This window comes from Natator depressus, chromosome 22 (genome assembly GCF_965152275.1).
Source record: "Natator depressus isolate rNatDep1 chromosome 22, rNatDep2.hap1, whole genome shotgun sequence".
NCBI lineage: Eukaryota > Metazoa > Chordata > Testudines > Cheloniidae > Natator > Natator depressus.
The window spans coordinates 19,602,142-19,625,630 of record NC_134255.1 but is presented as its reverse complement, the minus strand read 5'-3'; the positions used below and the strand labels follow the sequence as shown (position 1 = coordinate 19,625,630).

General features: G+C 48.7%; 1 long non-coding RNA gene across 4 annotated transcripts; it reads right to left on the bottom strand.

Moving 5' to 3' along the window:
* Positions 1 to 1,378: 1,378 nt before the first annotated feature.
* Positions 1,379 to 21,526, bottom strand: LOC141976089 (uncharacterized). 4 transcript variants are annotated; one of them, XR_012636069.1, is made up of 10 exons: positions 21,396 to 21,526; positions 20,579 to 20,632; positions 20,331 to 20,450; positions 17,525 to 19,770; positions 14,779 to 15,026; positions 9,884 to 13,852; positions 8,817 to 8,945; positions 8,384 to 8,496; positions 5,008 to 5,092; positions 1,379 to 1,681 (listed from the first exon to the last, which is right to left on the bottom strand). It is a non-coding gene; the product is annotated as an uncharacterized LOC141976089 (long non-coding RNA). The 4 variants fall into 4 exon arrangements; XR_012636072.1 differs by lacking the exon at positions 20,331 to 20,450 and having other exon boundaries at positions 9,884 to 10,000; positions 10,377 to 13,852; XR_012636070.1 differs by lacking the exon at positions 20,331 to 20,450 and having other exon boundaries at positions 17,525 to 18,275; positions 18,957 to 19,770.
* Between the last annotated feature and the right edge of the window lie 1,963 nt (positions 21,527 to 23,489).

Here is a 23,489-nt window from a genome sequence, read left to right as displayed (position 1 = left end):
ACCCCCTTCTTTCCAGGTGGAATGCTACTGACAACAGATCCCTGGGGTTCCCGAGCACGGAGTCGACCCTGCACGGGACATGTTTTCGCTGAGGGAATGTGGCCGAGAAGACACTGAACGCATCTTGTCACGGGAACGATTATATTGGGGAAAATTAGAATCGCACCATCTGCAAAGCAGACTGCTACAGCGGGGAATTAAACTACTTCCTGTTTCTGAAGAAAACTAACAAAACACACCATATTTTTTATTATACATAAAATGTTACTGACTAACTGTAGATCATTATTGGTTTCCAAGAGGATGGCAGGATACTATTTGAGTGTTGCTATTAATATTTACTTCAGAAACAAGATGGCTGGGGCTGCACCCCAAAGCACAAAGTTTCTAACAGCTGCAGCCCTTGTGCACATTTGAATCCTGCATGGAGAAAAGTGCTCTCTGATTGCCTCCCATACATGCCCCTCCTGGACTACAGCAACCTCTCAGATCTACCGTAGCGCTAGCTCTCTCACTTTCCCTAACCCAAACTCATTCCAAAGGGGCAGGAGAGGGGCCAGCTGCGAGCACTCCTCTTTCCCCAACTCCCAAAGCCTTTGAACAAGCAGTTACAGGAAAAAAAACCCTCCTCCCCATCATGAGCTTGTGTGAAAAACTCATCTCCCCAAAAACTGTCTCCTTTGACTAGAAAATGTTCCTCATTCCATCACTAGTGTTCCCTACCCACCCAATGAAAATGGTCTCTCTTCCATATAAACAGGAAGTAGCCCTCCTTCCATAACTACATTTATCCCCAGCCTTTAAATGGCGTACATTCCATCAACAGTAACCTGTCTGAACATAAAATGCCCCAAGTCCCGTCAAGGGTGTGTGCCGTGAAAAACAAGCAACACCCCAAATCCACTGTATACCGTCCCCGACAGAAACAAGAAATAGCCCACATACCAATCAAAGTGACCCCCGGTGATGTTCCCCAGGGTAGAACCTGAACCGCTCAACTCCTGTCTCCCTTGAACTGTGCTTGGCTAGTGAAAAGCAGCCTCTCCACACTCTTCTCAAACACATACGTGAACATGTACAGTCGCTCCCGGCCGCTCACGAACGACGTACAGGGTGACATACACACATTTTCAGTCCTGGCCTTGGACCCCAGAAATGTGCATCTTTAACTGTCCAGCACACTACTGCACAGAACAAGTTCATTATTAGTCCATCACGTCATCCAAGGAAACGATTATGCCCGAGCCTTTGTTAACCTAACTAGAGATTCCCCAAATACATCGACCGCAACACGCTGCTTCGACGCAACAAGTCGATTAACTAGGAAAATATCACTTACGAGGATAAAATCACAAACCAATTCTGAATTTTATGGCCTTACACATTTTATTTCTTTTGTAACCAATTCCTAAACATCACCAAGCTAAATACCATTTCAAAGCCAAAAGTTTTCTCACCCAACATCTTACAGCAGTTCATACTAACTGGAAAGACTTCCAGCCACAACCGCCCTCCCCACAGTTCAGTGATGCTCCAATTGTCCATCAAGCGATCTTGTTGCCGTGAGTACAGACAGAGGAGGACAGCTAACGATGACGTCGCTGTCTCTTATTCTTGGGTCCGCCTCCTCTCTTTCAGAAATATCCCCGACTGGGGTGCAGACGATCCATCACGGGCATAACTGAAATGAATACTAGTTAGTAAAACTAAGATTGCTTTAAATAGTACAAGGACCTGTGATCGTGAGCAAACTGCAATAAATCCTTGCTGATCTTAAATACAAAAAAGAAGCTTACAAGAAGTGGAAGATTGGACAAATGACCAGGGATGAGTATAAAAATATTGCTCAGGCATGCAGGAGTGAAATCAGGAAGGCCAAATCACACCTGGAGTTGCAGCTAGCAAGAGATGTTAAGAGTAACAAGAAGGGTTTCTTCGGGCATGTTAGCAACAAGAAGAAAGTCAAGGAAAGTGTGGGCCCCTTACTGAATGAGGGAGGCAACCTAATGACAGAGGATGTGGAAAAACCTAATGTACTCAATGCTTTTTTTGCCTCTGTCTTCACGAACAAGGTCAGCTCCCAGACTGCTGTGCTGGGCAGCACAGCATGGGGAAGAGGTGACCAGCCCTCTGTGGAGAAAGAAGTGGTTTGGGACTATTTAGAGAAGCTGGACGTGCACAAGTCCATGGGGCCAGATGTGTTGCATCCGAAAGTGCTAAAGGAGTTGGCGGATGTGATTGCGGAGCCACTGGCCATTATCTTTGAAAACTCATGGCGATCGGGGGAAGTCCCGGACGACTGGAAAAAGGCTAATGTAGTGCCCACCTTTAAAAAAGGAAAGAAGGAGGATCCTGGGAACTACAGGCCAGTCAGCCTCACCTCAGTCCCTGGAAAAATCATGGAGCAGGTCCTCAAGGAATCAATTCTGAAGCACTTAGAGGAGAGGAAAGCGATCAGGAACAGTCAGCACGGATTCACCAAGGGCAAGTCATGCCTGACTAATCTAATTGCCTTCTATGATGAGATAACTGGTTCTGCGGATGAAGGGAAAGCGGTGGACTTGTTGTTCCTTGACTTTAGCAAAGCTTTTGACCCGGTCTCCCACAGTATTCTTGCCAGCAAGTTAAAGTAGTACGGGCTGGATGAATGGACGATAAGGCAGCTAGAAAGCTGGCTAGATTGTCGGGCTCAACGGGTAGTGATCAATGACTCCATGTCTAGTTGGCAGCTGGTATCGAGTGGAGTGCCCCAAGGGCCGGTCCTGGGGCCGGTTTTGTTCAATATCTTCATAAATGATCTGGAGGATGGTGTGGATTGCACCCTCAGCAAGTTTGCAGATGACACTAAACGGGGAGGAGAGGTAGATACGCTGGAGGGTAGGGATAGGATACAGAGGGACCTAGACAAATTGGAGGATTGGGCCAAAAGAAATCTGATGAGGTTCAACAAGGACAAGTGCAGAGTCCTGCACTTAGGACGGAAGAATCCAATGCACCGCTACAGACTAGGGACCGAATGGCTAGGCAGCAGTTCTGCAGAAAAGGACCTAGGGGTTACAGTGGACGAGAAGCTGGATATGAGTCAACGGTGTGCCCTTGTTGCCAAGAAGGCCAATGGCATTTGGGATGTATAAGTAGGGGCATTGCCAGCAGATCGAGGGAAGTGATCGTTCCCCTCTATTCGACATTGGTGAGGCCTCATCTGGAGTACTGTGTCCAGTTTTGGGCCCCGCACTGCGAGAAGGATGTGGAAAAATTGGAGCGAGTCCAGCGGAGGGCAACAAAAATGATTCGGGAACTGGAACGCATGACTTATGAGGAGAGGCTGAGGGAACTGGGGATGTTTAGTCTACGGAAGAGAAGAATGAGGGGGGATTTGATAGCTGCTTTCAACTACCTGAAAGGGGGTTCCAAAGAGCATGGATCTAGACTGTTCTCAGTGGTAGCAGATGACAGAACGAGGAGTAATAGTCTCAAGTTGCAGTGGGGGAGATTTAGGTTGGATATTAGGAAAAACTTTTTCACTAGGAGGGTGGTGAAACACTGGAATGCGTTACCTAGGGAGGTGGTGGAATCTCCTTCCTTAGAAGTTTTTAAGGTCAGGCTTGACAAAGCCCTGGCTGGGATGATTTAATTGGGGATCGGTCCTGCTTTGAGCATGGGGTTGGACAAGATGACCTCCTGAGGTCCCTTCTAACCCTGATATTCTATGATTCTAAATTATTAAAGCTTAGAACATAAAACTGTCTAAAATAGTAACTGCACCGTTGTTGCAGTCATTCCAGAACAACGGTTTTGGCCTGTAGCTAAATTACAGCAAATTAGTAAACAAATGGTTTTTAAAAAACTGACAATTGTAAAGGTTATTTACTTACTTTTTAACAACATATTAAGCTGTTAGCCACGTAGTTAATAAATATGCAAAAAACATTTTACCCATGTGTGACATTCCACAGCGTACAATCTACACCAGCGAGTCCCAACTGCGGGTCTGTGAGCCCTGGTGCCCCATGGGGTAGAAGACCTGGCATTGCGCAGGGCTAAAGCTGGGAGCCCCAAGCACCGGCCTCCCGTGGGACAGAAGCCCCCAGCCCTCCAATCTGGTGGCTGAAGCCTGGAGCCCCCCACAGCCCCCCGCGCAGTGGGGCAGAAGCCCTGATCTAGACTGTTGAACAGATGCGTCCCCTTAGTTCTCCAACCTGGAGTGCTTTTTACACTGCTTTGCTGTGAGAAGCGCCACTACCGGTCAGTTCATACACAGCCTCCGGGTTGTGAATTACTCCCAGCTATACAGCGTGAATGCCAGCAACCAGCCACGTGCATGTTACGCTGCAGAAGAAGAGCAGCAAATTCCCAATCTCAGACTGCCCCCACCCCCAGCAATGTGCATCTTGTACTGCCCGGGACACAAGCGGACAGCGTGAGCTCATATAAAGGCTGTCGTTTCATTAATAGAAAATGATATGCACAAGCCATGTTATCTCAAGTGGAAGGTCCCAAATGCACTGCTTAGCAAATACAATTGTTTTATTGTTAATCTTTCTTTCTGTAGTTAAAAGTCAGCAGTTCTCCAATTGGGGGTCCTGATGAAAAGGGGGGTTGCGGCATTGCCAATCTACCTTGTGTGCTGCCTTTAGAGCTGGGGGGGCTGGCGAGTGGGGGCTGCTAGCTGGGCACCCAGCTGCGAAGGCAGCACCGCTGCCAGCAGCGGTGCAGAAGTACAGGTGGCAGTACCATACCATGCCAGGTCAGCAGCTGCTGCTCTCTGACTGCCCAGCTCTGAAGGCAGCGCGTAAGTAAGGGTGGCATGGTATGGGGAGGGAGGTTGTCGCAGCCTGCAATATTTTTAAAAGGGGTCCCGGCCAAAAAGTTTGAGATCCTCTGTTTTAAATGATTGCAAGTACTGAGGCATGAAAGCAAGAACTGGTTAAAAAGAAAATAAGATAAAACGCACAGCAATACCTAACTTAGCAAGTTGAATGGATTCAAAGCTAAGCTTTTTCTTACCGTATGCTCTTCACAGTCTGTACTATCTAGAGGCCTCCAGGCTAGGACCCATCCACCAGTTGTGTTTCTTTAGGTGCTGTTGCTGCTATGAGTGGTGAAGAGTGGAGAGAGGTGATTTTTCTTCTCTCCTTATACTTTTGACTCACTGTGATTTATGCAAGGGAAATTCATTTTTACTTTGCCCGCTTAACCTAGCTTTGATTTGTTTGGTTTCAAGCATGTGTGTTCCCTGCTCTCATTTCCACTGGCTGTATCTGTCTTATATCGGTTATATTGGAGGTATACGTGACCATTACTAACAAATCTGTCTTACCTTCACCTTGTAAAATGCATGGTCTCTACAGATATCAAAGATGATACACAAATCAGATTCAACCTTTAAAGTTGTGCCAACCATATCTGGAGAGCCGTATGAGCAAGAACATAATATATGTAATAAAAATGTATTAAACAAATTTTGCTTTTTGTAGAAAAGAAAACATAATCTAATCATTATGGCTTTGAGTCACAATTTGTGATACAGTTCTCCAATCAGTGGGCTTCATTATAATTTAAGGTTTCAGAGTAACAGCCGTGTTAGTTTGTATTCGCAAAAAGAAAAGGACTACTTGTGGCACCTTAGAGACTAACCAATTTATTTGAGCATAAGCTTTCGTGAGCTACAGCTTGCATCCGATGAAGTGAGCTGTACCTCATGAAAGCTTATGCTCAAATAAATTGGTTAGTCTCTAAGGTGCCATAAGTACTCCTTTTCTTATTATAATTTAAGGCATGCAAAGCTCCTTTCTTTAAACTTTGACTTTCCAATTTTGATTTGACTAAATAGTAGAAAATTCCAAGAAACATTGTGGATTTGAGGTCATTAAGCTATGAAAGTGGAGACATAATTTATGTGTAGCTAAAAAGAAACTAAAAACTGATATTAAGTTGTAAGATGTTTAGCAGCACATCACCTTTTATTAGATACTTTGGGCTGTAAACTGAAAATGGGTAAAGATCATCATTTGTTTCACCGCTTGCATATTTAAAGCTGCACATTCATACAGACTATTAACATGTTATGCACTGGTGGTTAAACTTGTTTATTTGGCATCATAATTTATCCTTGTGGAATTTGAGTTTTCTTTTTTTTTAACCATCAGCAGTCAGCTGATGTTTTTGGGACCACTTTTTGTAGTTACGAGCCATTTCCTACACCCAAAAGCAGTTAACAGGGAAAAAAGTGGAAAAAATAATAACAGCAGCCCAATGCTAAAACAACAGTGCATGAAAGAAAAGTATCATTATGAAACCAACACACAGAAGTGTGGTTCTGTAACTATCCTTGTAGGTCATGTGACAAATTATAGGTAGCTAACAAAACAGTAGTGTGATAGCAGCTCTGATTTAAGCTAAGTTGAAAGCCATGTGGTTAAGCAAGTAAAGTTTGGGTTTTTAATGCTTTTGCAGTAAACCTTAATCACATTTTAAAACACTTTAGGGTTACTAACTTTTACCAGTTATAAAAATGACACACTGTAATATAAACAAAAGAAAAACAAGCAAGCGTTTAACATATGAAAAAATAATTATAAATGGTTAACCCTTCAATTTTTTTAAGCAAAAGCACTCTCACAATTGGCTTTCCAATTGTAGTCTTAGCATGCCACGATTCACAAGTAAATGAAAGAACTAATTTTTTTCCACACCAAGAAAAAAGCAGTTGAGAGCATAAAAAACTGCAATCGATGTTGTCTTTTTGAAAAGGGGACTTTGAGTGGATACACAACACAAACTTAACAACTATCTGTTTCAATTTCTGTGCTTTTTGGTTTGGATGCATTTTGTTTCTTTTGTATTTTTCAAGTAATTATTTCACGAAATTTGGATTGAATTGTAGAGTTTTCAAGTGTGTGGGCTTGTTTATATTATCAAAATTCACATAACTCATCTTGTTTCAGTTACCCTGGCTCGGTTCTAGCTCCTTGATCCGGGGCGGGAAACTTTTTGGCCCGAGGGCCACATCGGGTTTCTGAAATTGTCTGGAGGGCCAGTTAGGGGAGGCTCTGCCTCCCCAAACAGCCAGGTATGGCCCGACCCCCCTTTGCTTCTCACCCCCTGACAGTCCCCCTGGGACTCCTGCCCCATCCAACCCCCCTGTTCCCTGATGGCCCCCCGGGGACCCCTGCCCCATTCGCCCCCCGCTCTCTGTCCCCTGACCACCCCCGGACTCCCTGCCCCTAACTGCCTCCTGCAGCCCCATCCAACTCCCCTCTCTCCTTCCTGACTGCCCCCCCCAGACCCCTGTCCCATCCAACCACCCCTTCTCCTTGACCACCCCCAGAACCCCTGCCCCTGACTGCTCCATCCCTCCAACCCCTATCCACACCCCTGCCCCCTGACCACCACCCTCAACTCCCCTGCCCTCTATCCAACCCCCTGGCTCCGTGCCTCCCGACCACGCTGCCTGGAGCGCCAGTGGCTGGCGGCGCGGCTGCACCAGGAGAGGCAGCCATGCTGCACGGCACAGAGACCGGGTCAGGCCGGGCTCTGCAGCTGCGCTGCCCCAGGAGCTCACAGCCCCCCCACCCAGAGTGTTGCGCCAGCGGAGCAGTGAGCCGAGGCTGCGAGAGAGGGGCCGGGGGCGAGCGTCCCAGGCCAGGAGCTCAGGGGCTGGGCAGGACGGTCCCACGGGCCGTAGTTTGCCCACCTCTGTCCTAGATCCAAAGATGTGACTCATATTGAGTACAGGATGGGGGCTTGATTCTGTGGCAACACAGGCTCAGTGTGTCTCTCAAAAATGGGAATGAGGCTACGAGACACCGCCTATTTTAGGTGAACTGAATTGACAAGGCACGGGGACCTTTCTTTGTTTGGGAGAAATGGTCGTAACACAATACGGTGGCCATCGTGATTTGAAAGCAGGGTATGCTATTGAACAGATGTTGCTGGTTTTGTGAGAGTGACACTAATAATGAGAGAGGGATTTACCATGGCCACCCATCCCTGGAACCAAGGCAGTGACGGAACATAGAGTGTTTCATGTTTTACGGAGAACATTATTCACCAGGTCAGAGGCCAGAAGCTTAAAGTCAGAGCCAGGCAGGATGGGGCAACTGCCACTCTAGGTGGTGCAATGATGCAGGCTGCCAAAATGTTCCCCCATCTTGTCCTTGTACCGGTTGGGGGTTCTGGGGCTGTGGCTGCTCCTCAGTTCCCTGCTGCCCTTCGACAACTCTCAGACCTTAAGAGCCACTCGGGTGCGGGTCCCGCTCCAGCTAGATTCAGAGGCCTTTCCTCAGGGGCCGACCCCATACTAACAAATTCACTCCATCGACAAGAGTCTTTGCAGCCCTCCCTCAATACTTAACTGAAGCAAATTTCTATTTGCTCTTACTCTGCAGATCACTGCCTGGCTTCGATCCCTAGGGATGGGCTCAGGGTGGCTGCTCCTTCTTAGGTCTCTGCCACAGGCTGGCCATTCTCTCATCTACCCAATCTCATGAGGAACTGAAAAGAGAAAGAGAGAACACTTGTAAGCTAGGCCACCACTGGTGCATGGAAGACAGACAGACACACAGGTGTAACTGACTTCTGCTCATTGGAGCCCCGTTCTTTATTCCTCTCCAGCCCACCCAGGGCCTTAAATGCTCATCACTCCCAAGGAACTACAGCCCGCCAGGAAAGGGACAATCCCAGACAATTACCAGCCACGGGCAGAGCTGTACCTTCCCCAGGACACATCCCATGGAAATAAGAAGCATCTCTCTGTTCTCAAGGAAGCACCTCACTATGCAGATACTGGAGAGAGATATTTCACAAACACACACCTGCTCCTCCAACATCACAAGAGACCTCCTCAGCTCCGGTGGCAAGTGAAATGTCTAGATTGTGCAGGTCCACTTCCTCCACATGCTCCTCCTCTGTCTGGGGCTGCTGCACTGGCCTGGAGCAGGCCTCTGCAAGAACAGCAAACCACCTATGGAAGAGCCATCGCTGCCAGAAAGGCTATAGGTGCATGAGATCTTCCAGTACCTGCCTCCCTCTCCCATCTGTACTACATCAACTCTATTGCAGTAAAAGACACGGACTAAACACTTGCTGGGTCAAATGGCCTTTGACGCTCCCCTTCTGCCAGCTCTAACACGCTTTCCTGCCCCCATCCTGCTGGCTCTTACATCCAAGACTGTGAGGACACACAAACAGCATCCATGCCCAATTTCTGTGAAGGGAGACAGTATCAGAAGAGGCAAGAAGAGGGAGCATGCACGTCTGTGTTGGCCACAGAAGACAGAGAGAGAGTGAGAGAAACATGGAAGGAAGAAAAGCATCTCAGTGGCTGGACTGACCTCCTGCTGGGGAGAACACTCCACTCCTGGTCAGAGAAGAAAGCAGCCCCTGAAAATAAGAGCCTTATCTCCCTCGTAACCAGAGCTAGTCACGAACCTTTTCCTACACACTAAGCGCCAGCTAACAAAAAGTCCCAGCCTGGAGCCAGGTGGACCGTGAGTAGAGCCCTCACAGCTTGCCTTCACTTTCCCTCGCATGAGGGGAGTGGACTCTGACCCGCCACTTTTCCCTTGGTACTAAACCCGACAAGGGGGGGTGGGGGGGGGGGAGACAGTAAAATTAGCATCTCAGTCGGCAACACTGCTCTTCTCGCATCTCCCACGCTCCAGGGTTCTGCCCTCAACCCTCGCTGCACTATGCCTTTATAACTACAAATAGAAAACACCTGTTGCAACGGCACCTGAAATAGTGACTTTCCAGAGGAGACTTGCCTCTTCCTCAGCCTTAATCCCACAGAGCCCCATGCCCAATGAGGAAGCTCATGGTCTGTGAAGAAAACTAGAGTGAGTACAGAATGAGGAATTCAAAGCACTGACCGCTTACTCACAGTCAGTTATGCGGAAGGCAGAAAGCGGAGGACTGTTAATCTTCGCTTACAAGAATGTCCAGGCTGCTCAGGTCAACCTCTGCCAGCTTCTCCTGCAGCTGCTGCTCGACGATTCCTCTGCAAGCACCACAATTAAGCCAAGCAGAAGCCATCACTTCACAAAACTCAACTGGTGTGCAAAACCTTGCCCTCATCCCTGCCTCCCTCTCCCATCCCATCTACATCGGCTCCACCTGATGAACAGAGACTCAGTCAACACTGACAGTGATGCTCCACTCTCGCGCGCACTCCCCCACGTGATTTTTGTCCCCTCCTACTTCTTCATGGCTCCCGAGACCTAGCCAATGGGGATGCACACCTAGCACGCCTGCCCGTGTGCTGTGAAGGGAGACCGAAGAAGGAGAAACAAGCACAGACAGACAAAGTGTGTCAGCCAACACACTAGAGTAGAGAAGAGAGAGAGAGAAACAGGGGAGGAAGGCAATAAACTCACCAGCTACAGTCATCCTCCTGGATCCAACCTTTTGCTGCAGTGGACACACCTCTCCTGGCCAGACAGATGAGCAGCCCCTGATAATGGGGGCCTTGTCTCCCTCGTAGCCACAGCTAGTCAGGAACCTTTTCTTACAAACACAGACCTAGCTAATGGCACGTCCCTGCCTGGAGCCAGGTGCGCCGTGACCAGACTCCTCACCAAACCAGACACTTATCTTACTAACAGCGATGGCTGCTCTGCTTCCAGCTAGACGGCATCACCGTAGCCTGGCATCAACAATGCTCAGTGTCTCATGGCTCTTGTACGCTTTCCATCTCACAACAGGGGTGGGCTCTTACCCTTGACACGAAGCACAACACAAGAGAGAAAAACAAAAGTTATCGTCGAAATCTGCAATGTTGTGTCAGTGGTTCTTCTCCTTCTCCCATTAGACCTTCATAGATACAATTAAAAAGCACACAACACACACTCAACCTGTGGAATTGCTGGCCAAAGAATGCTGTGAAAGACAAGACTATAATAGGGTTCAAAAAAGAACTAGATAAATTCATGGAAAATAGGTCCATCAATGGCTATTAGTCAGGATGGGCAGGGATGGTGTCCTTATCCTCTGTTTGCCAGAAGCTGGGAATGGGCGACACAGGATGGATCACTTCTTGATTACCTGTTCTATTCATTCCCTCTGAAGCACCTGGCATTAGCCAGTCAGAAGACAGGATAGTGGGCTAGATGGACCTTTGTTCTGACCCCAAATTGCCATTCTTACGTTCATACGTTAAGCAGCCATTTGCACCTGTATTCAAGAGAGTCACTGTGCAGAGAAGACTATTGTCTCTTCCCCTGGTCGTAAACCCACACCTACTCACAAAATAGGAAAATTCTCCTCCCACACCCAGAACAAGGAAGAAAACTTTTATGAGAAACCAAGTCTCACTTAAAGGGAAGCAGCCGTCTGTACTCAGGCTCTACCATGCAATTATCTAAGCCCTGGTCTACACTGGGTCGGGGGGGGGGGGGAGGGGGGAATCGACTTAAGATATGCAACTTCAGCTACGAGAATAGCGTAGCTGAAGTCGACGTATCTTAGATCAACTTACCTTGGCGTCTTCATAGCACGGGGTTGACTGCCACCACACCCCAGTCAACTCCGCTTGCGCCTCTCACGATGGATTTATCACGTCTAGACTAAAATTGACCCCCGATACATCGATCACTACCCGCTGATCCGGCGGGTAGTGTAGACATACCCTTAGGCTTCAGCCCTGCTGCTAAAAGCCGTGAAGTGTAGCCGCTGTTTGTCGTCTCTCCTGCCAACAAAAAACTCCCACTCCCAACGAGCGGCATTTGTATTGTGAGCAGGAGAGCGCTCCTGCCAACAATGCGTGGATCACACTGGTACTTGTAGTGGCAAAACTTTTATTTTCGGGGTGGAGGGATGGGGGAGGGGGTTAACACTTCTGAAAGACAAAAGTTTTGTCCTTCAATGCCAGCATAGACATACCCTTACAGGCAACTCAGCCTGCAGCTGCCCTGGAACAACAGTAACACCGGGTGGAAGGGCGGGGTTATGCACAGAGGATTTTCCCCATAGAGCAACAGTGACGCTGGGTGACCACAGAGTAATCCACAAAACATTTCCCTCACGGAGAAACAGTGACACCGGATGGCCACTCGGGTTAATGCACACAGCATTTATCTCATGGAGCAACAGTGACACTGCGTGGCTAATCCAGGTAATGCACAAAGCATTTCCTTCGTGGAACAACTGTGGATTACCCTGAGTGACCACCCACTGTCATTGTTGCTCCATGAGGGAAATGCTGTGTGCATTACCTTGAGTGGCCACCTGGCGTCACTAAAATATTTCCCGCATGGAGCAAGAGTGAAACCAGGTGGCCAATCCAGGTAATGCACAAACCATTTCCCTCACCAAGGAAGAGAGGCAACAAGGGGCCACTCGGGTTAATGCACAACCCATTTCCCTCATGAAGCAACAGTGACACTGGGTGACCAGTTGCACAAATGCACAAAGCATTTCCCTTATGCAACAACAGTGACAATCATAGAATATCAGGGTTGGAAGAGACCTCAGGAGGTCATCTAGTCCAACCCCCTGCTCAAAGCAGGACCAATCCCCAACTGAATCATCCCAGCCAGGGCTTTGTCAAGCCTGACCTTAAAAACTTCTAAGGAAGGAGATTCCACCACCTCCCTAGGTAACGCATTCCAGTGTTTCACCACCCTCCTAGTGAAAAAGTTTTTCCTAATATCCAACCTAAACCTCCCCCATTGCAACTTGAGATCATTACTCCTCGTTCTGTCATCTGCTACCACTGAGAACAGTCTAGATCCATGCTCTTTGGAACCCCCTTTCAGGTAGTTGAAAGCAGCTATCAAATCCCCCCTCACTCTTCTCTTCCGTAGACTAAACAATCCCAGTTCCTTCAGCCTCTCCTCAAAAGTCATGTGTTCCAGTCCCCTAATAATTTTTGTTGCCCTCCACTGGACTCGCTCCAATTTTTCCACATCCTTCTTGCAGTGTGGGGCCCAAAACTGGACTCGGTACTCCAGATGAGGCCTCACCGCTGTCGAACAGAGGGGGAACAATCACGTCCGTCGATCTGCTGGCAATGCCCCTGCTTATACATTCGAAAATGCCATTGGCCCTCTTGGCAACAAGGGCACACCGTTGACTCATATCCAGCTTTTCGTCCACTGTAACCCCTTGGTCCTTTTCTGCAGAACTGCTGCCTAGCCGTTCGGTCCCTAGTCTGTAGCGGTGCGTGGGATTCTTCCGTCCTAAGTGCACAACTCTGCACTTGTCCTTGTTGAACCTCACCAGACTTCTTTTGGCCCAATCCCCTAATTTGTCTAGGGCCCTCTGTACCCTATCCCTACCCTCCAGCGAATCTACCTCTCCTCGCAGTTTAGTGTCAACTGCAAACTTGCTGAGGGTGAAATCCACGCCATCCTCCAGATCATTAACGAAGATATTGAACAAAACCGGCCCCAGGACCAACCCTTGGAGCACTCCGCTCGATACCAGCTGCCAACTAGACATGGAGACGTTGAGCCCGACGATCTAGCCAGCTTTCTATCCACCTTATAGTCCATTCATCCAGCCCATACTTCTTTAACTTGCTGGCAAGAATACTGGGGGGGACCGTATCAAAAGCTTTGCTAAAGTCAAGGAACAACACGTCCGCCGCTTTCCCCTCATCCACAGAGCCGGTTATCTCGTCATAGAAGGCAATTAGATTAGTCAGGCATGACTTGCCCTTGGTGAATCCATGCTGACAGTTCCGGATCGCTTTCCTCTCCTCTAAGTGCTTCAGAATTGATTCCTTGAGGACCTGCTCCATGATTTTTCCAGGGACTGAGGTGAGGCTGACCGGCCTGTAGTTCCCCAGATGCTCCTTCTTCCCTATTTTAAAGATGGGCGCTACATTAACCTTTTTCCAGTCATCCGGGACCTGTTAAGGAAAAGTTAGCATATGTGACTCCATTTTGGTTTGGGGCCCACCAAGCACATCATGCACTAGGAGGAGTGCTCCTTAGATACTGCATTCCTGTGAAAACCCTCCCTCTTGTTTCCAGCCTTTCTCAACTCCCGGTTTCTGTTCTTTGTCTGTTCCTAACTCCCTGCCTCCTGGCCTTGATGCGAGCCTCCCATCCTGATAAGAAAAGCTACTGGTGCATTGCTTTAGGACCATGTTGTGTAGTTGAAGTAATGGTCTAGCACGGGGAATGTACCTAGCAGGGATAGGTGGTAGATAAGGGAAGGGTTTGTCTATTGGCTAAGGTTTCTGATGCACGAGGGCAACGTGCTTTGCTAAAAGGTATATAATCTCTGTATAACCTGCATTCGGGGTCCCCTCCTGACTAGCAAGGGGGCACCACGCTCGAGCGTAATAAACTTAGTAGCTTTGGGATCTCTGCAGTTGTGGACTTTGTTCATGTGCCTCAGCCTACACTCGAACTGTGCGCGACCTATCAGGTATAATTCGCAGCAGTTCCTGTGCATGACCTATTAGTTACAATCCATAACAGGACCTCCCCCGATCGCCGTGAGTTTTCAAAGATAACGGTCAATGGCTCTGCAATCACATCTGCCAACTCCTTTGGTACTCTCGAATGCAGCGCATCCGTCCCCATGGACTTGTGCTCGTCAAGCTTTTCTAAATGTCCCGAACCGCTTCTTTCTCCACAGAGGGCTGGTCACCTCCTCCCCAGACTGCTGCCCAGTGCAGCAGTCTGGGAGCTGACCTTGTTCGTGAAGACAGAGGCAAAAAAAGCACTGAGTACATTAGCTTTTTCCACATCCTCTGTCATTAGGTTGCCTCCCTCATTCAGTAAGGGGCCAACACTTCCCTTGACTATCTTCTTCTTGCTAACATACCTGGAGAAACCCTTCTTGTTACTCTTAACATCTCTTGCTAGCTGCAACTCCAGGTGTGATTTGGCCTTCCTGATTTCACTCCTGCATGCCCGAGCAATATTTTTATACTCTTCCCTGGTCATTTATCCAATCTTCCACTTCTTGTAAGATTCTTTTTTGTGTTTAAGATCAGCAAGGATTTCACTGTCAAGCCAAGCTGGTCGCCTGCCATATCGACTATTCTTTCTACACATCGGGATGGTTTGTTCCTGTAACATCAATAAGGATTCTTTAAAATACAGCCAGCTCTCCTGGACTCCTTTCCCCCTCATGTTAGTCTCCCAGGGGATCCTGCCCATGAGTTCCCTGAGGTTGTCAAAGTCTGCTTTTCTGAAGTCTAGGGTCCGTATTCTGCTGCTCTCCTTTCTTCCTTGTGTCAGGATCCTGAACTCGATCATCTCATGGTCACTGCCTCCCAGGTTCCCACCCACTTTTGCTTCCCCTACTAATTCTTCCCGGTTTGTGAGCTGCAGGTCAAGAAGAGCTCTGCCCCTAGTTGGTTCTTCCAGCACTTGCATCAGGAAATTGTCCCCTACGCTTCCTGGATTGTCTGTGCACCGCTGTATTGCTTTCCCAGCAGACATCAGGGTGACTGAAGTCTCCCATGAGAACCAGGGCCTGCGATCTAGTAACTTCTGTTAGTGGCCGGAAGAAAGCCTCGTCCACCTCATCCCCCTGGTCCGGTGGTCTATAGCAGACTCCCACCACGACACCACCCTCGTTGCTCACGCTTCTAAACTTAATCCAGAGACTCTCACGTTTTTCTGCAGTTTCATACTAGAGCTCTGAGCAGTCATACTGCTCTCTTACATACAATGCAACTCCCCGACCTTTTCTGCCCTGACTGTCCTTCCTGAACACTTTATATCCATCCATGACTGTACACACAGCATTTCCCTAATGGAGCAAGAGTGACACTGGGTGGCCCTTGGGGGAATGCTCAAAGCATCTCCCACATTGAGAAGACTGACACTGGGTGGTCACTCGGGGTAACGCACAGAGCATTTCCTTCATGGAGCAACTGTACATTACTCGAACAAAAAAACTTCAGAAACAGACTTCAAAGAGAAACAGCAGAACTAAAATTCATTTGCAAATTTAACACCATTAATTTGGGCTTGAGTAGGGACTGGCTGGCTCACTACAAAAGCAGCTTTGCCTCTCCTGGAATTGACACCTCCTAATCAATTATTGGGAGTGGACTACATCCACACTGATCGAATTGGCCCTGTCAACACTGGTTCTCCACTTATGAGGTAACTCCCTTCTCTTCATGTGTCACAATATATTGCCTGCATCTGTAATTTTCACTCCATGCATCTGAAGAAGTCGTTTTTTACCCACAAAAGCTTATGCCCAGATAAATCTGTTCGTCTTTAAGGTACCACTGGACTCCTTGTTGTTTTTGTGGATACAGACTAACACAGCTACCCCCGATACCTGACACCCGGTGTCACTGTTCCTCCACGAGGGAAATGCTGCGTGCATTACCCCGAGTGGCCATTTGGTAACACAAAGTATTTCCCTCATGGAGGAACAGTGACACCAGGTGGCCAGTTGGGGTAATGCACAAACCATTTTCCTTATGAAGGGACAGTGATAATGGGTGGCCACTCTGAGTCACGCACAAAGCATTTCCCTCAGAGCAACGGTGACCTGTCAGAGTAATTCACAAAGCCTTTTTCCTACTGCGTTACAATGACATCCACAGGCCAGCTGAGGTAACTTAGAGGGAGAGCCCTCGAGTAGCAGCAAGCGCAGGGGTTAGGACCCAAGAGCCTGAGCTGGAGCAAGTCAGTCCAGAGTGCTGTGCATAGCCCTGGACCCTCCACATGCCCTGGGTGGTGCAACCTGGTGAGTGGAGACACAGGCCGAGGGCTACTCTCAGACCCCTGCTCACATCCTCGACTGAATGTGGCCTACTTCAGAGAGGAGGACTAGACTGGCATGACCAGGGAAGCTCACCCAGTGATATAGAAGGAAGACACCTGAGGACTAAGCATCTCTTGTTACAGTCAAGTTGCTCTCCACGAAGTTACCGGACTTCAGGAAGATTCCATAGCACCTGACAACTCCTTGGAGGGCACAAAGGATTCCCCCGCACTTATCGTGCCCCAGTTAGAAGCAGAGGTCTTTTCTCAGGGGCCCACCCTGTGACAGGTTTGACCCCCGTTCTGGGATGCCACCTGATGTACTGGGATTTCTCTGAGCTGGCCTGCTGCACTAGCCTGGCCTCCCTCTCCCTGTTTTGCTGACTTAGGCTCTCCAGCCTCTGGCAGCACACACACACACACACACACGTAGGGACGCACCAGCTGTAGAATCGCACAGAGTCTGTCAACAGCTCTCTACGAGAAGACTCAGCTACGATATCACCCAGCACTCAAGTGCAGTTCCCCTCTGGAAAGTACACCCAAAATAATATTGTCTTGGGCCGCAGAGAAATCTGTACAACATAAGCTCATAAATTCCCTCAATGTGGAGGAAGATATGCACAACTTTCCCCCCCTTCCGCCCCCCCGCTATAAGTTGCACAAACTGGGTTTAATGAACTTGTTTTTGTTTATTATTAACTATAAGGGAAGAAGATTTTAAGTGATTGTAAGGGATAGCAAACAGAAGAAGGCAGATTACTAAGCAAATAAAACAAACATGCATACTAAGCCTAAGATCTTAAAGAGAGTGGACTCAGGAAGTGATTTCTCACCCTAAACGTTGTTTTTAGGCAAGTTGTAGGGTTTCTGTAGCTGAGATTTCCAGTTATTTCTCTTTACAGAGCAGACTGCTGTCTTAGTCCGGACTCAGCCCTGGACTTTCCCCCTGCTCGGTTCCTTTGTCCCTTCAGGTACTTTTAGCAGTCTTTCTGCTTCGACAGGAAGGCAACGGAGAAGAGACCTGTTTGCGTTACTCCCCAGCCTTAAGTAAGATTTACATAAGGCGGGAATCTTTTGTTTCCCAGTCTTGACCTCCCCCTCCTTTTAGTGGAAAATTACTAGAAGTCCAAGATAGCGCTTAGTACCAGGTGACAGGACCACCTGACCTAGTAGCGTCACAGCTACATCCCAGGACGCGTCTCAGGAAGGAGAGAGATTAGTGTCTTCACAGTCTTATTGTTTCTTCCTAATGGCCCATCAAGGCTGATGGCGTGTCGTCTGGTGGGTGTTTCCCAAGCATACACCCGGTTGTAATTGTTACACAGTCAATATTTCCAACTTTAGATACAGAAATGATACATGCATCCAAATTGGATAATCACATGCAGTAAATTATAACCTTTCCAATGATACCTTAAAAGACTATCTCACATAAAATATATCACTTATCTCACTGACAGTGGCGGCTGCTCCACTCCCAAATGTATGGCTCCTGCCTCATTTCAACAAGGCTCACAGTCTCCCTGCTCTCGCTCGCTTTCCATCGTACTAGTGGAGTAAACGCTGTCATTTGACTTCTTTCCCCTTGGTACCAAACCCAGCACAAGGGAGAAAAACAAAGAAGTTAGCATCTCAGTCGGCAATGTGGCATAAGCTCTTCTTCTTGCATCTAACACACCCCAGGGCTCTGCCCTCAACCCCCCTCCCATTACACCTTCAGGACTACAAGTAGAAGCACCCCGGCAATGACACCCAAAATAGTCACTCTGCACAGCAGACTCTGGTCAAACACACCAAACCTGTGGGGAAAATGCAGAAATTGGGCTTGTTTTTCGCTTAATTGGCTTGAGAGTTGCTTCTTGGCGAGTTTTTGGATGCTGGCTTGTTGCTTGTTTACCTTGCAGCTTGTTACTTCTTTTTTTTAAATCGGCTCCTGGCAAGCAAGGGCACAGGGCAAGGAGAGGCAAAGTGGGGGAGAGAGTCAGGGGTGCACAGTGGGCCCACCACATTCCCAGACTGCACACCGGGGGGATCTAGTCACAAAGTGTTCGGGTTCTTACGGATTCCTTGTTTTGAAATGGGATTAGCTTGATTTTTGCTTTATTGTGAAAGTCGGGGTGCTTATTTACCCCGTGAAAGATGGCAACTGTGAGTGTGATACCTTCCCCAGCCTTAAATACCAGAGAGCCCCGTATCCAATAAGCAAGCACACTGCCTGTGACGAAAACAACTACAGAGGAGGAATTCCAATCTCTGACTGCTTACATACAGCCAGTTATGCAGGAGGCAGAAAGGGGAGGACTGTTTATGTCTCCTTAGAAGGATGCCCAAGCTGCTCAGCTACACCTCTGCACCTTCTCCTCTGGCTGGGCTCCTGGACAATTCCTCTGCAAGAGCAGCTGCAAAAGCCAAGCATAAGCCATCAGTACACAAAGCTCTACCGGTGCTTGAAATCTTGCCCTCATCCCTGCCTCCCTCTCCAAACCCATCTACACTGGCCCCACTCGATGACCGAGTCAACATCGACTGCCACGCATGATTTTCATCTGCTCCAACTTCTCCAGGGCTCCCAAGACCTCACCTGTCGGGATGCAAACCTAGTACCCTGCCTGCGTCCTAAGAAGGGAGACAGCACAAGGAGAGGAGAGGAGACAGAGAGTTGGCCAACACATTAGAGTAGAGAGAAAGAAAGAGAAAAACATGGGAGGAAGGCAAGCAACTCAACACATGAAGTCATCCTCCTAGATGCAACCTTCTGCTGCAGAGGACACACTGCTCCTGGCCAGAGAAATGAGCAGCCCCTGAAAATGGGGACCTTGTCTCCCTCATAACAACAGCTAGTCAGGAACCTTTCCTTACAAACCCAGCCTTAGCTAAAGGAGCGTCCATACCTGCAGCCAGGTGGGCCACGAGCACAGCAATCATCAAAACAGACACTTATCTCAGAGTGGCAGCAGTTCTGCTCCCAGTTGGACAGCTTTTGCGTGGCATCAACAATACTCGCGGTCTTGTCACTGTCGCTCGCTTTCCATCGCATGAGGGCAGTAGACTCTGGCACGCGACTTCTTTTCCCTTGGTACTAAACCCAGCACAAGGGAGAAAAACAAATCAGTTACCATCTGAGTCGGCAACGTCTCATTGGCCCTTCTTTTCCCCTCTCCTGCATGGCGGGGCTCTGCCCTCAACCCTCTTCCTGTTACACCTTTAGCATTACAACCAAAAAGCACCCCTTGCAATGGCATCCACATAGTCACTCTGCACAGCAGACATGGCCCCTCCTCAGCCTTAATACCACAGAGCCCCATACCCAACAAGGAAGCACACAGCCTGTGAAGAATACTACAGCGAGTACAGATGAGGAATTGAAAGCACTGACCGATAACTCACAGCCAGTTAAGCGGGAGGCAGAAAGCGGAGGACTGTTCACGTCTGCTGAGAACAATGCCCAAGGTGCTCAGGTCCATCTCTGCCACTTTCTCCTCCGGCTAGGGCTCCTCAGCAATTCCTCTGCAAGAGCAGCGGCAGAAGCCATCCCTACACAAAGCTCTATTGGTGCCTGACATCTTCCCCTCATTCCTGCCTCCCTCTTCCATTCCATCTACATTGGCCCCACTTGATGAACAGAGACCAAGTTAATACCGACAGTCACCGCTCCACTCTCGCACGCACTGCCCTGCATGATTTTCATCCCCTCCTACTTCTTCATGGCTCCCGAGACACAGCCTGTGGGGATGCACACCTAACATGCCTCCCAGTATCCTATGAAGGGAGAAGGCACAAGGAAAGGTAAGGACAGAAAGGTAAGGGGGGGTGTGTGTGTTGGCCAACATACTAGAGAAGAGAGAGAGACAGAGAGAAAAAACATGGAAGGAAGGCAAGCGACTCACCACCTGGAGTCATCCTCCTGGATCGAACCTTCTGCTGCAGAGGACACACCGTTCCTGGTGTTAAGGAAAAGTTAGCATATGTGACTCCATTTTAGTTTGGGGCCCACCATTGTCTAAAAGCAAGCACATCATGCACCAGGAGGAGTGTTTCTTAGATACTGTGTTCCTGTGAAAATCCTCCCCCCGTTGTCTCCAGCCTGTCTCGACTCCTGGTTTCTGTTCTTTGTCTGTTCCTAACTCCCTGCCTCCTGGCCTTGATGTGGGCCTCCCATCCTAATAAGAAAAGTTACTGCTGCATTGCTTTAGGACCATGTAATGTAGTTGAAGTAATGGTTTAGCACGGGGAATGTACCTAGCACGGATCTAGTGGTAGATAAGGGAAGGGTTTGTCTATTGGCTAAGGTTTCCGATGCACGAGGGCAACGTCCTTTGCTAAAAGGTATATAATCTCTGTATAACCTGCATGCGGGGTCCCCTGCTGATTAGCAGGGGGGCACCACGCTCGAGCGTAATAAACTTAGTATCTTTGAGAACTCTGCAGTTGTGAACTTTGTTCGTGTGCCTCAGCCTATACTCGAACTGTGCGTGACCTATCGGGTATAATTCGCAGCAGTTTGTGTGCATGACCTGTCAGGTATCATTTGTAACACTGGCCAGAGAAATAACCAGCCCCTGAAAATGGGGACCTTGTCTCCCTCGTAACCACAGCTAGTCAAGAACGTTTTCTTACAAACCCAGCCCCAGCTAAAGGGGCGTCCCTACCAGGAGCGAGGTGGGCCGTGAGCAAAGCAATCACCAAAACAGACACTTATCTCACCGAGGGTGGCGGCTCTTCCGCTCCCAGTTGGACGACTTTTCCGTGGCATCAACAACGCTCACGGTCTTGTCGCTCTCTTTCCGTCGCATGAGGGCAGTAGACTCCGACGCTTGACTTCTTTTCCCTTGGGACTAAACCCAGCAGAAGAGGGAACAAAAAAAAAATTAGCATCTCCGTCTGCAATGTCGCGTTGTCTCTTCATTTCATATCTCCCGTATCGCAGGGCCCCGCCCTTAACTCATCTCCCATTACTACTTTACAACTGCAACTGGAAGATACCCATTGTAACGGCACCCAAAATAGTCACTTTGCTCAGGAGACTCTTGTCCCTTCCCCAGCCTTAATCCCAGAGACTCGTACCCAACGAGGAAGCACATGGCCTGTGAGGAAAACTACAGTGAGTACAGATGACGAATTCAAAGCACTGACTTCTTACTCACAGCCAGTTATGCAGAAGGCAGAAACATGAGGACTATTCATGTCTCCTTAGAAGGATGCTCAGGTCCACTTCTGCCAGCTTCTCCTCCGGCTAGGGCTTCTCAACGATTCCTCTGCAAACTAATAAAGCCAAGCAAGAACCATCACTACACAGAGCTCTCTCGGTGTGTTTAATCTTGCCCTCATCCCTGCCTCCCTCTCCCATCTCTGCTTGGGACTGTGTTCCAGTCATCCAATAAACTTTCTGTTTTACTGGCTGGCTGAGAGTCACGGTGAATCGCAGGAAGTGGGGGTGCAGGGCCCTGACTCCCCCACACTCCATGACACACTGCCACCAGGGCAAGAAGCTTACACAACTTTGACCTTCTTGGGTCTGACTTCGAAGCATTCAGCATCCCCTTCCACACCGTGGGCTTCCCGCAGCAAGTCCGCCCGGACGGGGCTCCTGGGGAAGCCAGAGGGCCCTGCCCCCCAGCTCCGCAGTCAGCGTGACTCTCAGCCAACCAGTAAAACAGAAGGTTTATTATTCAACAGGAACACGGTGTAGAACAGAACTTGTTAGCACAGAAATCAGTGACTTTCGGCCAAGTCCACCTTAGGGAGTCGTGGGCCAGATGCCCTGAACTCCACCTCTTCCGATCCCCACAAGCAGACTGCCAGCTTCCAGCGACCCAAAGTCAGACACCCCCATTGCTCCTCCTCCTTGTCTTTGTCTCGTTTCCTGGGCAAAGAGTCACCTGGTTGCATCCCATTTGTTACAAATTACACCCGATTGGTCACGCACACTTCGAGTCTAGGCTGAGGCACACGAACAAAGTCCACAACTGCAGAGTTCCCAAAGATACTAAGTTTATTACGCTCGAGCGTGGTGCCCCCCTGCTAGTCAGGAGGGGACCCCGAATGCAGGTTATACAGAGATTATATACCTTTTAGCAAAGCACGTTGCCTTCGTGCATCGGAAACCTTAGCCAATAGACAAACCCTTCCCTTATCTACCACCTATCCCTGCTAGGTACATTCCCCGTGCTAGACCATTACTTCAAATACACAACATGGTCCTAAAGCAATGCACCAGTAGCCTTTCTTATCGGGATGGGAGGCTCGCATCAAGGCCAGGAGGCAGGGAGTTAGGAACAGACAAAGAACAGAAACCGGGATTCGAGACGGGCTGGAAACAAGGGGGCGGGTTTCACAGGAATGCAGTATCTAAGGAACACTCCTCCTGGTGCATGATGTGTTTGCTTTTAGAAAACGGTGGGCCCCAAACAAAAATGGAGTCACATATGCACATATGCTAACTTTTCCTTAACACATTCCTGGGTCTCCAGTTACGAAGGGCACCGTGTGACGGGTTCAGTCACCCGATGTGCTGAAATTACCTCTGTGCCTGTTTTACCTGCCAGCTTGGGACTTCCAGAACCCTGTCTTGTTCAGCCAGACACGCTAACCTGCTGCAACACAGACTCAGGGTCTGAACCACGCCCCCAAAGCTGCAGACTTTAAGTGAAAACAGCTCAGCAGCTTACTTGTCTCCAGCATCCAGATACCAAGTTCCCAATAGGATCCAAAACCCAAATAAATCTGTTTTACTCTGTATAAGGCTTATATAGAGTAAATTCATAAATTGTCCACCCTCTGTAACACTGATAAAGAGAT